The sequence below is a fragment of the Durio zibethinus genome, chromosome 13, assembly GCF_047325235.1.
Source record: "Durio zibethinus cultivar Kanyao isolate XHJ-2024 chromosome 13, ASM4732523v1, whole genome shotgun sequence".
NCBI lineage: Eukaryota > Viridiplantae > Streptophyta > Magnoliopsida > Malvales > Malvaceae > Durio > Durio zibethinus.
Genome location: NC_143174.1, coordinates 12,845,253 through 12,854,844, shown reverse-complemented (window position 1 = coordinate 12,854,844; position 9,592 = coordinate 12,845,253).

Sequence of the window (9,592 nt, the reverse complement as noted above, 5' to 3'; positions counted from 1 at the left end):
TGCTATTGTTCATTTATCAATCACTATTTCAATTCCAAAAAGTGAAAATGTAATCACACATTTTTTTCCATTATGAGGTACTTAAGGGAAAAGAATAAGAATGGCTTGGAAATAAATGGGAAATAATTAACAAAAGAGAGACATAATGAATGAAATGAAATATCTTTTATTAAAAAATGGTAGCACAACTTTGGCCATTGAATAATGTAAATAGGAAAAAGATTTACAAAGATGGGTATGGGGTAACAACAACTAAAATAAACAATCAAATAATCATGATAACATATCTTAAAGCCTTCTTGAAAACTCAATCACTTGATGCACTTAACAACTTAGAGCTCATTAGAACAAACTAGCCTCTATGTTGGCAAATTTTTAAATTCGATGCTAATCCTTCTTTTCATCTAAGTTGCATTTTCAGGTTTTAACTTAGATGAACCCCTATTTTGACTCAAATTGCCCTTTTGGGTTTTCGATTTGAGTTCTCCTTTTTCATTCCTTTTTATTTTTATTTTTTATCTCTTCGCAGTATCAGAATTTATAAGATTGAGCAAATCTTCTCTATCCATCTTAGCTAATATCAATGTTCCACGAGAGAAAACTCATTTCATAATATATGGCTCTTCCCAATTCAGAGTCTATTTTTTTCTATTATCATGCTAGCTTGAGAAAATTTTTTTCTAGATCAACTTTCTTTTTTGGAAGCAATGAGGCTAAACCTTTTTATCATGAGCTCTTATCATTCTTTCATGATATAGTTAACCATGGCATAGCACTATCAATCTCTTATCTTTGATGAAATTTAATTATTCATAGAGATCTTGAACCCATTCGGCTTCTTTCAGTCCAACTTCCTTTAAAATCTTAATGATAGGATTTTCACTTCCACCGACAATATGACTTCCATACCATAAACCAAAGAAAATGAAGTTGCCCTAGTAGAGGTATGCATTAATGTTCAATAAGCATTCGGGGCAAATGGTAACTTCTCATGCCAATTTTTATAAGTTTCGATCATCTTTTCAAGAATTCTTTTTATATTCTTGTTTGTTGCCTCGACTGCTCCATTCATTTTTGATGGTATGGCACTAAATGATGTTTGATCTTGAACTGAGTACATATTTTCTACATCATCTTACTATTTAGGTTCTTGGCATTATTTGAAATAATTCTTTCTATAAGTCTATATTTATATATGATCTCTCTTTTTATGAATTTGCAGACCACAGATCGTGTCACATTTTCAAATGAAGTTGCTTCCACCCATTCCGTGAAATAATCTATTATCACAAAAATGAACCTATGCCTATTAGAAGCTTTTAGGGTAATAAGACCAATGATGTCCATACCCTACATGGAGAATGGCTAAGGTGGTGCCAAAACATATAAAGTAATTGGTGTAGCATGGATCTTATTAGCATAGATCTGACACTTATGATATTTTTGAGCATAATCAATATAGTCACTCTTCATTGTTAACCAATAGTACCTAACTCTCATGATTTGTCTTGTCATAATATGTTCATTTGCATGTGCCCCACATATCCCATCATGCACCTCCTCAATAATCTTTCTCACCTCAGGCTTATTTACACATCTTAATAATACCTGATCCTGGCTCTTTTTGTACAAAACATCACTATCTAGGAAGAAACTCATAGCTAGTCTTTTAACAACTCTTTTATCATTTTTAGTTGCTTGGTCGGGGTATTATTGATTCTTAATGTACTGTAAAATATCATAATACCATGGCTTTCCATCTTTCTCCACTTCTACATTAGAACTATGAATTGGCATATCTTTAATATCTAGCTTGATGGGCTAAATATTGGTGTTATTATTAATTCAGATCATTGCTACCAAAGTGGCCAAGGCATCAACAATTAATTTTTTTTTACGAGGTAAATGTTCAAATTGAATATCTTCAAACTACTTGATCAACTCTAGGATATACTTATGATATGGAATGAGTTTTGAATCTCTCATCTCCCATTCTCCTTTCAACTGATATATAACTAGAGTTGAGTCTCTAAACACTTTCAATACTCTTATCTTTCTATTTATAGTAGCTTGTAAACCCATAACACAGGCTTCATATTTAGTGATTTTATATGTACAACTAAAATTCAACATTGCTGTTATTGGATAATAATGCTTTTTAGGAGAAATCAAAATTGCCTTACTTCTATGCCCCAAGGCATTGGCAGCTTCATTAAAGTACATTTTCCAACTATTTTTATCATGCTCTTACTTCTCAAGTTGGAAAATAGCCATCAAATCTTCATAAAAAAATTCCAACCTCATAGCTCATAATATTCGATAACACGATCTATGAGAAACTCGACTATAACATTTTCTTTGATTGCCTTTTAGCTCACATACATGATGTCATAATCTGAAAGCATCACTTGCCATCAAGCAATTCTTCCAAACAACGAAGGCTTCTCAAAGATATGTTTGATTGGATCCAGTTTTGCCATAAGCCAGGTGGTATGATAAAGCATGTACTATTTGAGTCTTTTGGCTATCCAAGCTAATGCATAACACATGTTTTCTTAAAAAAAATATTTGGACTCATATTCTATGAACTTCTTACTCAGGTAGTAGATAACTTTCTCTTTTATGTTAGACTTATCTTGCTGTCCTAACACACATCTCATTGACTTCTCCTACACCGTTAAATATAAGATCAAAGATCTTTTTGAAACATGTGGCATTAACATTGGAGGATTTGACAAGTACTGCTTAATTTTATCAAAAGCTCTTTGGCATACTTCATTCCATTCTTCAAGATTATTCTTGTGAAAAAGCTTAAAAACAAGATCACACTTATGAGTAAGTTGAGAAATAAATCAAGAAATGTAGTTAAGTCTACCCAAAAAATTTCAAACTTCTTTCAATGTGCTTAAAGGTGACAAATTCTAAATGGCTCGTATTTTGTTTAGATCAACTTTAATCCCTTTTTCATTTACAACAAAGCCTAGCAATTTTTTTTTACCCTGAAGGTACACTTTACCAGGTTCAACTTAAGTGAAAATTTTTCAATCTCTCAAACAACTTTTTGAGGTTGGTGACATGATCTTTGTCTTCACAGGATTTTGCAATCATATCGTCGATATACACCTTGATCTCTTTATGCATCATGTCATGAAAAAAATGTCACCATGGCTTTTTGATATGTTGCCTCAGCATTCTTTAAACCAAATGGCATAACTTTATAGCTAATGTACCTTACATGATCACGAAAGTAGTCTTTTTCTTGTAATATTCAGCCATTTTTATCTGTTTATACCCTAAAAACCATCCATGAAGGAAAACATCAAATGCTTGGCCGTATTATCCACCAATGTCTTAATATGAGGTAAAGGAAAGTTATCCTTTAGGCTAGCTCTATTCAAGTCATAATAATCTACACACATTTATACTTTATCATCTTTCTTAGGGACTAGCATTATGTTGGCTACCCATTTTGGATACTTAGTCACTTATAAAAAATCTACATCAAATTATTTCTTCACCTCTTCTTTAATCTTTAGGAATATTCCAGGCTTCATTCGTCTCAATTTCTATTGGATTGGTTTATATTTTGGCTTTAGGGGTAATTTATGTTTCACTATTTCTGTGCTAAGCTCTGACATATCCTGATAAGACCAAGCAAATATATCTACAAATTCTTTAAGTAAATCTTCCAAGCTTTTCCTATCTATTGATGAAAGTGAGGTGTCAACTTTAACCTTTTTCTTATTCTCTTCATCTTCTAAATTCACTATTTTAGTTACCTTCTGATAAGGCTTAATTAGTTTATTATTTTGCCTAATTAATCTCATTAGGTCTAGAGGTAATACATCTTTAGAATCATCTTCACTATTAAGTTCATCAGTATTAATTGAATTTTTAAAACTAACCCTTTGATCGCTATCATGATTATTTTCATGTTCATTTAAAGACTTGAAATTGAATAAAATTGGATATGTTGGCAAGATATGTTGAGAAAATGAAAAATGAAAGCAATAAAAGAAATGAATTAAAATGCATCCTTCCTAATCTTTATTGAAATAACAATAAATAAATAGCCCATACATAATCATCTTAATGCCTTGGACATAAGCTACTAAGATGTACAATTACATTGAAATAGTTTTAAGGATAGCACGTATTTCAATAGTGCTCCAATTGTTTAGTTCATAACCTAACGGACAAGGGCATACCCATATTTTTTATTCATGCCCTTTTTCATCTCCAATTGCATGGATGGACAACTCAGTGAATGCCTTCTCCATACTTAGTTCTACATCTAGGTACATGAACCTTCAAAGCTTGAAGGTCTCATACAAGTGTGGGATGACCATAAGCATAGTCTTCGGTTCATAACCTTTTAGCCTTGCCATTTTTTTTCTCTCCTATTTACTTGTCTTCTTCTAATCTCCCATTTTTTTGCCTTATAGCCTAGGCCTAGCCTCTCATTATTATCAATTATTGTTGAGGGTCTTTTATCCTTTGTAAATTTTTGTTCAATCCTATTCTAGGATACCAACCCTTATTGATGATCTGACTCATTATTATTTTTTAGAATTGTTAATTTTTAGATCTTTCCCATAGAATTAACTAGTTTAATGGATTGATAGGAACATTCTAGTGCATTTTCAGTAGCTTTCACATATAGGGCATTCAATGATCGAGTCACTAGCATATTTTTTTCTCAAAATACTACCACCACTTAACCTTCACATTAAACTTGATCTTTTGGTGCAAGATAAAGGGAACAATACCTGCTATGTGAATTTATGGCCTTTCCAATAGACAGCTATAAGATGGAAAGATATCCATTACCTAAAATTTTATATTAAATGTGCATGGCCTAATTTGTAAGGGCATCTCTATATCTTTCATAACTTCACGCTTGGTCCCATCAAAAGCTCAAATGACCATATAGCTATTTTTTATGTATGAGTAATCAACAGATAGCCTTACTAAAATTGACATTGGCATGGCATTAATAGAAGAGCCATTGTCGATGAAGACCTTGGCTATAATATAACTTTTACACTTGACTACGATATGCAAAGCTTTGGTGCTACTTTTTCCTTCTGAAAGATTCTCATCATCACTAAATGCTATATAATTTGGTATTATTAGGTTTTCAGCTAAATGATTCACATACTTAACAAACACATTGTGTGCCACATACACCTGATTTAACACCTTCAGTAAGGTATTTTGGTGCAATTCAAACTTTAATAACAGTGATAGTAATGAGATTCGTGATGAAATCTTATTCAATTGTTCAATCACTGTGCTTTACTAGCTTTAAGAATTCACAAGCCTCTTTTTTTTACGCTGGCTTTTGACATTCTTTTTCAGGCATCATTTCTGAATTATTTTGTTATTCTCCTACCTTAGCTTTTTTTTTCTAGCCTTCTTTAGCTTTTTTGGAGTATAACATCTTTCGCTTTGGGTAATCCCCCTACACCAATTATATTGACAACATCAAATTTGGGTACATTCTCTTTGTACCCTTAGACTACCATATCACAACCATATTTTCATGGTGCAGCTTTATCATCCTTGTAAGGGAATAAAGTAGAGACCTTAAAAGTTACCGATCTGAGGATGAGCTTGTCTATAATTAACTTTGGTTTATCCCTACAGTAAATTATTACTGATTTTGGAAATGATTTCGATGGCTTATTAGTCATAGACACTTTAGCATTTCTTGAAACCTCCATTTCTTTGTAAAGCTCAATCTGTTAAGAATCCATGAGCTTCTGTACCTCTTGATAGAATTGTTTATAAGTTTTAATAGAGTGGTTAGATGGCACACTATGATATTTGTAGTTACTGTCTGATACATATCTTTCATGATAATTGTGTGGACTCATTGGCTATATTATGTCAGCTTTACACAAAGCATCAAATAGTTGACTGAGAGGTGTCTTGATTTCTTTCAATTTTTTTCACATGACGCTCCCAATCCTCACTTAGAGCATTCACATTGTGGTTAGGCAAAGGATTGCCACTAATATTAGGTGTTACTATCTCTCTTGTATAAAAGCTTATCATTTCATCTTTGATCAATCACTATACCTTATGCTTCAAGGTAATGTAATTTTTTATGGAATGACCAGCAATTCCATAGTGATAATCACAATAAGCTATAAAATCATACCACTTAGGATATGGTGGCTTGAGTGACTCAAGATGGCTTAGGGTAATCAAATGGTTGTTATAGAGCTTTCGATATAATTTTTCATAAGTCATTAGGATTGGGTCAAATATGAGATTTTTTCAAGTGGTTTGTAGCTCTCGTGAACCATTAGTTAGGCTATAAAATGAATCTGAGGTATTACGAGAGTTGAGTGTTAGGACTATACATGGTAATTTTGGGTCTGAAAGTGGGCGATATGTTGGTGGGTAAGATGGTTATGGGTAGGGTGACGTATTATTCACTATAGGATAATATATGGAGTAAGCTTATGGTGGATAGGGTTGATAACCTTTAAACTATTATCTGTCAAAGCTCACAACTTGAGCTTCAATCTTTTTTTTCTTTGGTGCTTTCTTGGTGAGAGCTTTTTCTTCTTCCAACTTGCCATTATTAATGGCATTCTCAATGATTTCACTTGAGATCACCATATTAGTAAAATTTTTTTGTTGTATTCCCTATCATTTTTTTATAATAGAAAGATTTTAAAGTGTTGATAGACAATACTGTGGTCTCTTTTTTAGTTTAAAGAGGCTGCACTTGAGTAGCTATGTCTTTTTATCTCTATGCATACTCATTTAATGATTTAGTTGCCTTCTTCTCCATATTCTATAAAGAAAAATGATTAGGAGCTAGATCTAGGTATACCTATACTGACTGATGAAATTATAAGCCATATCATTCTAAAATTGAATGTGGGTCCTATCCAACTAGTCATACCATATAGCAATGAGCCAGTAAAGTTGTCTTGGAATACATGCATTAGTAGCTTTTCATTATTAGCATAGGCTGTCATTTTTTGACAATACATAGTAATATGGGTTTTTAGGCACTTTGCACCATCATATTTCTTAAACTTTGGTACTTTAAACTTTAGGGGAATAACAACATCTGGGACTAAATAGAGCCCAACAACATCTATAAAATCATAAAAGGCAATTCCCTCTACTGCTTGTAACCTTTCTTTAAGCATATGCATTTTCCTGTTAGCTATTGAGTCTCCTAGTGATTCGACCCCTTTTGGTTTTAATTTTTTTTTCTTTTGGATCATTCAGATCAGGAACTTGGATTGGTTTTATTATTTTCTCAGTAAAGATAGGATTTATATAACTCTGATAATGCCCTGGATTTGAAACTGATGGCATTTTAGGGTATTATACCCTACAGGGTATGTGAACTACTAGGCGGTGCATCTTGTGTGGATTGGGCTTGATGTGGCCTAAAACCAGAAGGATATAAAGGGTCAACCACCTTTTATGATGGATGGTCTTGTTGGCTAGTAATGTTTCTACATTCTTCCCCTTGTTCAACTTATTTAAAGCCTTTAGAATCTTATTCAACTCCCTTTCAAGTTTCTCTTAAGCTTTCTGTATCTTCTTAAAACGATTAGAATTTTCTTGTTCTATTTGTTTACCTCAAGCTCCTATATTGTATTAGTGAGTTGATTATGTAGGATTCTTGCTTGGTGAAGTTATCCTTGAACCTTGAGTACCATAATTACATTATTATAAAAAATGATTTACTTTATTTGCACTGTATTTTAATGCATGAGTGTAATGTGCTAATAGTATTTGCCACATAACCATTATTGATAAAAAAAATCTTGATTTGAAACTTTATTAAATAAAATTTCAAAACTACATCCTAACAAAGTCAAAACAATATTCTAAAGTCCTAAACATTAATTATAATTATTCTTAAACATTACTCTAATGCCTTCTTATAAACTTCCCAGCTTGCTGGTAGTAATCTTGTGCTTCATTTAGGAAGTCAAGCAATTGTTGCCTTTGAGCCCCTACTGGTTGCACCATACCCTTCAAATCTTCTACTTATTCTTCAATTTCTAATGCTTTGTCTGCAACAATGCATAGTTGATCGAACAAGTGCCTTAGATGTTTCTATTTTTTCATGCACATGCCATTCTATAGATCACTTCGTTTAGCATGTTTCTTGCATTCATTAGTCAAAACTTCTACTTGTGCTACGCACAAACATTTGGCTATGTCTGTGTGCCTTGGCAATAGCCTTTTTTTCTTCTTCCACCCTAGGTTTTAATAATTCATTTTCTTTTAAGAGTCGGGCAAGCTCGTGTGTGACTAATGAATCTGACTTGTCAAGATCATGGAATAAGGCTTTCCATTGGTCCTTTTGCTCACTGAGACTCTGGATTTCTACTCTTGTAGCTTCAAACTTTCTCTCAAATTTTTTTTTCAATTGCTTATTTTTTTATTCAAGCTCATTTGTCTTGGTTTAGAGTTTTCTTTTTGTAGTTTTTACTTTGAGCAAAAGTTCTTGAAAGGTCAACTTTGAAGAATGGTCTCTACGTTTTTTAGGAGGCACAGTGTTCTTACCCTTCCTTGCATGCCCTACGATATATTCTGGGGTAACATCATAAGTAAGCCTCCCTTGGTTAACCCTAATGGTCAATTTCTATGCCTTTTTTATCATTTCAATCATCCTATATACTTCATTCTTGGTGAAAAAAAATTCCTACTAGTTAAGTCTATTTGTTTTTGGAATAAATTGCTCACATCCAAATTATCTTCTCACCAAGGTTGGGGCATAAGTAAAAGTAGACCATAGGCCCAATAAGAACACCCAACATTGATTCCTACAATTAAATAACATTGTATCATGATGCATCTAAGGTGGTCTCCAAATTATCCTTTGACTATCAAGTGCACAAAAATATGAAACCCATTCTTCTTTTGACTTTGCTTTAGGCCATGTGCTATAACAAAACTCTTTAATTAGAACACTAGAATGAAGGTATGGTTCACTAGAACGAAGGTATGGTTTGTAAAACTTACTTTCTTCACACTCAATATGACTCTTTGTCCATACATAAAGCACTTGTAAGCTTGTTAAATTGACCTTTACCATTTTTGTGACAAAAATTCAAGGAACAAATGGTTTCTACTAAAATGGTTGGTGCTGTATTAACTTTATATTCTAACTTGTCGACAAAGTCTATCACTGCGACATCAACATATCCAATGATTTTTGGAAAGATTACCAATCTATATAGAGCTATAGCCATTGCTACTAACCTTTGATCATCAACCAAGTGCCCCTGGATGAAGTTTCACAGGAAACCCCATGTTTTAACACATACATCAACTTGAGGCAAGCTAAGTCCAAGTATGTGCACAAGCTTCTTACTATAACCTACCTTATTTGATGAATAAATCTTGTTCGGGTTTGGCAAATCAAAGCAAAGTAAGACCATGTACTCTTTAATTGTTGGCACCATATTTATTTCATTTGAAATGAAACACCTATAAGAAGGATCTCAAAACTAGAACATGGCTTTGATCAAATTATTGTCCACATCCATTTAGAGTAGTGAAGCTATGTTTAAATATTTATTCTTAAATACCTCTTGCCTTG